This window comes from Enhydra lutris, unplaced genomic scaffold (genome assembly GCF_002288905.1).
Source record: "Enhydra lutris kenyoni isolate GAN:26980312 unplaced genomic scaffold, ASM228890v2 scaffoldscaffold28, whole genome shotgun sequence".
In the NCBI taxonomy this organism is placed as follows: domain Eukaryota; kingdom Metazoa; phylum Chordata; class Mammalia; order Carnivora; family Mustelidae; genus Enhydra; species Enhydra lutris.
The window spans coordinates 22268062-22276824 of record NW_019154112.1 but is presented as its reverse complement, the minus strand read 5'-3'; the positions used below and the strand labels follow the sequence as shown (position 1 = coordinate 22276824).

The window sequence follows — 8763 nt, the reverse complement described above, 5'->3', positions numbered from 1 at the left end:
TTGTATACTTGAGACCTTTCTTGTTTCTTGAGAAAGGCTTGTGTTGCTATATACTTTTCTCTCAGGACTGAACCTTTCATTCTTTAGTAGGATGCTCTTTAGTCTCTATGTTTTTGCGTTCTTTCCAACTTTCCTCTTGTGGTTGAGTTATAGTTTCAAAGCATTGTGGTCTGAAAATATGCAGGGAATGATCCCAATCTTTTGGTACCAGTTGAGACCTGATTTGTGACCCAGGATGTGATCTATTCTGGAGAATGTACCATGTGCACTAGAGAAGAATGTGTATTCTGTTGCCTTGGGATAGAATGTTCTAAATATATCTGTGATGTCCATCTAGTCCAGTGTGTCATTTAAAGCCTTTATTTCCTTGTTGATCTTGTGCTTAGATGATCTGTCAGTTTTAGAGAGGGCAGTGTTAATATCCCCTGCTATTACTGTATTACTGTCAATGTGTTTCTTTGATTTTATTAATTGGCTTATAAAATTGGCTGCTCCCATGTTAGGGGCATAGATATTTAAAATTTTTAGATCTTCTTGTTGGACAGACTCCTTAAGTATCGTATGATATAGTCTCCTTCCTCATCTCCTGTTATATTCTTTGGCTCAAAATCTAATTTATCTGATATAAGGATTGCCACCCCAGCTTCTTTTTAATGTCCATTAACATGGTAAATTGTTTTCCATCCCCTCACTTTAAATCTGGAGGTGTCTTTGGGTCTAAAATGAGTTTCTTGCAGACAGAATACTGATAGTTTTTTTTTTTTAATCCATTCTGATACCCTTTGTCTTTTGATTGGGGCATTTAGCACATTTTCATTCAGGATAACTATTGAAAGATATGAATTTAGTGCCATTGTATTGTTTGGAAAGTGACTGTTACTGTGTATTGTCCTGTTCCTTTCTGGTCTGTTACTTTTAGGCTCTCTCTTTGCTTAGAAGACCCCTTTCACTATTTCCTGTAGGGCTGGTTTGGTGTTTGCAAATTCTTTTAATTTTTGTTTGTCCGGGAAGCTTTTTATCTCTCCTTCTATTTTCAATGATAGCCTAGTTTGATATAGTATTCTTGGCTGCATATTTTTCTCATTTAGCACTCTGAATATATCATCCCAGTCCTTTCTTGCCTGCCAGGTCTCTGTGGATAGGTCTGCTGCCAATCTAATACTTCTATCTTGTATGTTACAGACCTCTTGTCCTGAGCTGCTTTCAGAATTTTCTCTTTGTCGCTGAGACTTGTAAGATTTATTCTTAGATGACACAGTGTAGACCTATTTTTATTGATTCTGAGGGGGTTCTCTGCACCTCCTGGATTTTGATGGTTGTTCCCTTTTCCAAAATAGGGAAATTCTCTACTACAATTTGCTCCAATATACCTTCTGCCCCCCCTTTCTTCTTCTTCTAGGATTCTAGTTATTCTAATATTGTTTTGTCTTATGGTATCACTTATATCTCAAATCTCGCCTCATGGTCCAGTAGTTGTTTATCTCTCTTTTGCTCAGCTTCTTTATTCTCCATCATTTGGTCTTTTATATCACTAATTCTCTCTTCTGCCTCATTTATCCTAGCAGTGAGAGCCTCCACTTTTTATTGCACTAATTAATAGCTTTTTAAATTTCAACTTGGTTAGATTTTAGTTCCTTTATTTCTCCAGAAAGGGCTTTTATTTCTCCAGAAATGGATTCTCTTGTATCTTCCATGCTTTTTTCGAGCCCAGCTAGCATCTTGATAATCATCGTTCTGAACATTTGTTCTGACATATTACCAATGTCCTAGCCATCAGTACTGCCTCTTGTTTTTTTGGTTTGTTTGTTTGTTTGCTTGTTTTTTTAAGTGAGTTTTTCTGCTTTGTCATTTTATCTAGATAAGAATAGATGAATGAGAGAACAAAATACTAAAAAGGTAGCAATGACCCAGAAAAATATACACTACCAAATCAGAAGAGACCTGAAACTGTGGGGAAAAGAAAGAAAGAAAGACAGACAATGGAAGAAAGAAAGAAAGAAAGAAGATAAATAAATATATTAGACTGGTGAAAAGAACAGAGCCACATACTTGATTTTTTATTTTAGGTGTATTTTGGTTAGAGAAAACTGCCTCTCAAAATTTTAAAAAATGAAAAACATATATATATCTCCCCAAAATTAAAGAAAGAAAAACTATATATATATATATATATATATATGTAAACACAATGAAGGGAATATAACTGTAAAGACGTAAATTAAAAGAAGATTCAGGCTAGAGACTAGAACAAAGCCATTCACTAGAGTTAGGGTATATTTTGATCTATTATAAGAAACTGTATCCCCAAAATTAAAGAAAGAAAAACCGATATGTACACAAAAAATAAGGTCAAGTAAGATGAAGGGAGAGAATATGACTATAACAATGAAAATTTAAAAAGATTTTTTAAAAAGGTATTGATAAAATAGTTTAAAAACATTAAAATAGGAAAAAGGAAAAATTATAAAAAAATAAAAAATAGAATAAGAAAAAATAAAATTTAAAAAATTTAACTTTGAAAGACTAATGAATCATAGAAAAAAAAACAAAACAAACAAACAAACAAAAAAACATGAATTCCATTGCTCTGGGAGTTCTGCAGTTCTCACTGATTGATGACCTTGGTCTTGGCGGGATGTTCTTGTTGATCTTCTAGGAGAGGGGTCTGTTGTACTAATTCTCAAATGTCTTTGCCTGAGGCACAATTGCACCACCCTTGTCAGTGACCAGGCTATGTAATCTGCTATGTTTTGATCTCATCAGCTTTTGTTCCCTGAATGCTTTCCATAGAGCTTTGGAGTCAGAGAATGAAAATGGCAGCCTCCCAATCTCCAGCCTGGAGGAGCCAAAAGCTCAAGCCCCATTCCTCAGTGCACCCTCAGAAAGAAGCAGTAAATCCATCCCATTTCCCTGGTCTCCAGCCTCACTCCCGAGCTCACCTGGTCTCTGCCTGAGCATTTGTATCTCTGGCATGTGGCCCCATTTGGAGTCTCCAAACCCAGCAGATTCCTGTTGCACACTCCTGTGCCACTCCTCCCAGAGAAGGAAGGAGGGGGTCTCTCCGTATCTGCCACTTGTGGGGTCTCTGTTCAAAGAACAGTGGTTTGAGTGTGCCTCACATCACAGTCTAAGGTAACCCTGAGCTGGCAGCATAATCCTTGGTTACATCTCTATAGTCCGCTTTCCCAGTCCAATATCTGGGAGCTCTGTCATACTCAGGAACCCCTCATCTTTCTGTGATCCTGAGACCACACTGTCCCCACAAGGGCTCCCCACTTAGCCTCTGGGGTGATGTCCCTTAGTGGAACCATTTTCTAAAGTTCTGATTTTGTGCTCCACTGCTCTATGACTGCCAGGAGCTGGCCCCTCCCCCTGCAGTCTATCTTCCCATTTTTCACCTCAGATTCACTTCTCCACAGGTCTTACCTTCTAGAAAGTGGTTGCTTTTCTTTTCCTAGAATTGCTGCTCTTCTTCTCTTCAATCTCCTGTTGAGTTTGTAGGTGTTTAGAATGGTTTGGTAACTATCCAGCTGAACTCCTGGGACCCAATGATATTTAAGTTTCCTACTCCTCTGCCATCTTGCTCTGGTTCTACCTTTCAGATCCTTTTAGTAACCTCAAAGTGGTTTAAAATATGAAAAGAAGATTAAAACTGGCTCCTTAAGGGGGATGCAACCATGATTGCCTCACACAAGTGTGATCAAAGGTGACAATTAAACAGGATTCCAAAGAGCAAGGGTGGTAACAAGGCTTCAGGGCACAGACTGAAGAGCTTGGTTTGGAAAAGTCTCTGAGGGGAGAAGGCTGTAGAAGAGACATGAAATTTAAGGGACCCTCAAAGGACAAGTCTTGGTTGCTGAGTCATGAGCACCTCGAAGTGTATCTTGACAGTGATTCAATGCCAAGAGTATTTGTCATCCAGGGGATACCAGCAGGATGAACAGAGGAGGTCTCTTGTCCCATAGGGTCAGGCTTCTTTGGTGTACAGATCTGGTCTGCCTGCTGTTGAGATAATACTGCAGAAACGTGATCATGCCGAAACCAGATGTTGTAATTTCATCTGCAACTCCTTCTGACTCAAATTTTCCCTCCCACCAAGTTTTTTTCTTTTTTTTTTTCCCCATAATGTTATTCAATATATAATCACCAAAATCTATTTGTAGGTATGTTTCTTTAAGTACTTAACAAATTATGTTTTCTATGCCTGGATATTATTTGTCTTTATATCTTCCTATGTCAGAGTAATAATGAAATAGGAAAAGTTGGACTTTAATTCAATATGCTGAATATTAAATTACCTAGCACCCATCAAAGACCATCTTTCACATTATGGAGTAAAGATATTGAAGATTATAACATACATTTGTAGAAAGTATGAAAACACATAAGAACAATTATAGAAGGCTAGAGACTATAACACAATGCATAAGTTTATATATTCATTTTATCTACTCTTATGGTTCTTCAATATGGTGTTATAAATGAATATCTACTAAATCATCTCCAAACTGTTATGTTTGTCACTTTTTAGATAACCTATATAGACTATTATCAAGAACTTAGTGATACTCAGTTGTTCCTTATTTATTATGTTTATTTCATCAGTTATAGTAGGCTTGAGGCTTGAAGTAAAGTGTCACTGTGTTGAGGTCACAGTAAAAAAGATGGTTCAGTGGGACTGAATAGTATTCAACTTTATCATTTAGCCAAATGCTGCTATATAAAAAGTATTTATTCATTTATTTATTAAATATTTATTTATTTATTTATTTATTTATTTATTTTTGTGGATGGCACCATCCCAGGAGGCCTAGCTTGTGCCACAGAAAATAAGATTGAAAATCACCTTGGTAAATGGAAAAGTATTTAAAACCACAGAATGACATTCAGCTTTTAAAAATCTGAAAAATAGGCTGTACAAACATAAGCTAAGGAATAACTTGGATGCCTGGAGAGTCTATGAATCTGGACATTTATTTGTGGTTGCAAAGCTAAAGAATAATCAGATCCTAATGCTAGAAGGACCAGTAAAATGAGAGTACAGAGGCTTACATACAGAGTGGAACATAGAGAAGAGTATATAAAGGGAGGACTCTCATTTTATATGAAGGTCAAATTTGAATAAAGGATACAATTTCATCACTTGGAATAACACTGTTTTAGTCAAAGTAATGTTTCTGTTTGAATATATAGTCAGGAACATAATTTTAATAGGTCACTTTTTTTTTTTAAGATGCCACACTATGCTATGTGACAAAATTAGAGCAACATCAGGGGTATGAGATGCTTAAAGTTTGTGAACCTTATGAGAAGGTTGGTATTTAATATGAAATGTGGAAAACTCATAGAGTGTGCATTGGACAGGGGGGAAAATGAACATATGAAGGATTATTCCATTGTATAAAACAGTGTTTTCCATGGCTCAGTAGAAAAAACAAATAAATTTAGGAGTCATCATTATTTTTTTTTTACTAAAATAGAAGGGAAAGAATAAAATAGAAAATTCCAGAGTGCCTCAGAAGTAACAATAACAAGTATTTGATGTCACTTTATTTGTTCACAACTATGTAGCCTTGGTCATGATGGAAAATGTTTTTTTAAATACATTGAGAGAATTTCAAGCACATCCAAAAGTAGACAGATACTTTAATGAATTCCCATTATCCATCACCTGTCCTAAACACCCATCAACACTTGGTAAAGCTGCTATATCCACGCTCTTACTGTCTCACCATTTCATATTATGTTTGAAGCCATCGTTGATGTCACACCAGTGTTTTTACTATATACCACTAAAATTTAAGGATAATTTTCTAATTTAAGTACAATACAGTTATCAATTATTCCTTAATATCATCAAAGACCTGAAAATGTGTTTGTGTCATTCATGGTCCTTATCTCTGCTTCACATAGAAGAAGTGTGTCTGACATTACAGGTGGGGGTTTGAGTAGATGTTATATGTTAGAAATTTGTGACATAATTTCTGAATTAGTCTTTGATGGGAATGTAAAGTAACATTCTTTGGACTGCTTTTGATGTAGAATCAAGTTTTTCCTTGTTCTGCAAGTAACAAAGAAGAAAAATGTGGTATCTTTCTGGATTTTTCATCCTTTCTTATATGAGTATCTCTTGAACAATATACTACTCACTGATTTATCTACTTTATTCTAACATCACAGAGATCCTTATTTATAGATGTAATTACTATCATGTTGCCTTTGGTTCATTTATTATTCAGTCACTGAAATTAAATGTCCATTGTTTGCTTGATACCTCTATGGTTGACTTATATTCCCTTCCCTCCAGGAGCACAGTCTAGTGAGCCAAGAGTCACAAATAAACAGTATTGCATGTGAGATGCCGTAGTGGAAATTCTGAAAGTCAGTAAAATAGAGGATATACTCTAGACAGTGGGAAGCATATACAAAGAAAGAAATGTATAAAAGGCTTGCCATTTTTCTAAAACGATGAAGAGGTTTGATCCTAGTGTTTATGGGGGGGGTGTGCAAAGAAGGAACAGTAAATGTCAGAAAAGAAAGTGTAGAGCTGAATTATATATTATATGTGTCAAGCTAAAATTTTGACAGCATTTTGGAAGCAGTGAGAAATCTTTGCAGTCTCTTAAGTATGGAGCAACTGTTATTATTACTGTTGTTGTGATAATGGGGGTGATGATGATGATTTTGTAAACCTATCTTCAAAGGTGAAGCATTTTCACCAAGTATCTCTTTGTCCTGACATTATTTGCCAGGTAAAGTTACCATATTTCAAAATATGATCAGACAGGGACCAAGTAACCACAGCACAATTGTAAGGAAAAATCTAAAGCCTAGAGCTAGAACTACAACAATTTCTAATAAGGCATGGGGATAGTTTGACTACTTCAGTTGGGAGGATGAGAGGAAGGAAAACTTAGAATGTTGGAAATAGAACAAGAGATCAGAACAGGTGGTCTGAAGCTGAATCCAACATTTGGAAGTACTAACAAGGAGTAAGATGAGGCCCCAAAGGTAGGTAAGTGGAGCATATAAACTGCTAGTTTATCTGAGAGTAGTTGGCATGAGGAGTTATGGCTGGCCACAGGAACCTGCTCCTGACAGGGTTTCTAGTATATATTCTAGTTAATTTGGGGACTTGTCAAAGAATTAAATTCCTCTGAGACTGGAAATCTTTGGTAATCCAGGCAGAAATCTGGACTGAGAGAACAAAACATGGATACAGAGACTAGATCTGAGAAATTACTTTCATGGAGTGGAATGTTAGTTTCAATTCTGTACCTTATTCTTTTTGCCTTCTCTAATAAGGAAGCACCTGATACCCCAGCAGTCAGTGTTCACCACACTCAGGATTTGGCTGAAAAGTAGTGCTAAGGCTTAGATCTAGGAATATGCTGATTCTTCCTGCAATACTTCTACTCCTTTCCACCTATCTTTCCTGCCAACCCCCTTGTTTCATCCTTATATAAACATACACACTGTTTTTGCATGCTAGTGAAAAGTGGCCTACTCAATGACTTCCTTTCTGATTAATCTTACGAGTCAATCCATCCTCTCAGAGGAGCTAGTAAAGGTGGTGGACAGAAGCACATGCTTGTCTAGACATTCTATCCTCTGTGGGAAGGGGTGGAAATATGAGAAAAACAACAGTATTTTACTCTTTTTCTAGAAATAAGGACTTGATCTGATAACTAGACAGAGTAGAAGTAGCCCATCTATGCAAGTCAGATTGGTAATGAGGTTCAGATGCTGAACCTCAAATTGTTATTCTAGAGTTTACTTGAATATCCCTGACTATAATCAAGATCCATCTTCTACACAATGAGGTTGATCTTGAGCCTGTTACACAAAATGGAGAAGATATGGCACTGTGTCAATTGTTCTTTAATTCAGTCAAAGAAGTAAAATAGCCAGACAGGACCTGAAAGGATCTGGAAAGTCATCCATGGCAAACATGCGACTTAAGTTAATTATTTCAAGTTTGGTCCTAGACTTCTTGGCACATGTATAGAGCTTTCTCGTTTCTGTGAGGAATTAAATTAGACCAGAGGTCCTCAAATTTTAGTGTGCATCTAAATCTCTTCGAAAGCTCAGGAAGATACAGGTTTCTGGATCTTACTCCAGCAGATTCTGAGTCACTAGTTCTGGGTTGGGGACTACAAATTTGCATTTTTAACTTCTCGGGTGATACGCATGCTGCTAGTTTAGAGGTCATATTTGAGAGTCACTGAATGCTTCATTTCTTAGTGCTTCTAAGAAAATTCCTAAGCCTTAATAATTTCAGGAAAGATGACACTACCAAAATTCAGTGTTGAAATCACAATGTTTAACTGTAATACTATAATATATTCTACCAAAATAAAATATTAAAACTTATTTCTTTAGGAATGATTTATCTCCTTCATTATCTTCTACTGAACCCCCCCACACATGTACATGTACTTCCTAAGATCAATATTTAATAAATGACATTATATTAGAAAGAAATCATGCTTCCTCCATCTTCAAGCTTAGAATAGTTTCCCACTAAAAGGGTTCACTCTTCAACTTGTGCAAAGGTTGTTAATTTGTCCACCCAATCCAGATCTGTAAATTTGCTTACTCAGCTGTGAAAGATGTGTATATCACAAGTAGAAAGAGGTCAAATGTACATGAGTTTGCCTTATTAGGACAAATGTTATTTGCTTCTGGGCTAACGTATTTTATTTTTAATAAATGAAATGTGAAATTGGGTTGAAATTATATATTCTATATCATTTATAGATC

General features: G+C 36.1%; 1 pseudogene; it reads right to left on the bottom strand.

Annotated features, from left to right (window-relative positions):
- Positions 1–3835: 3835 nt before the first annotated feature.
- Positions 3836–4034, bottom strand: LOC111152485 (annotated as a pseudogene).
- Positions 4035–8763: the final 4729 nt, after the last annotated feature.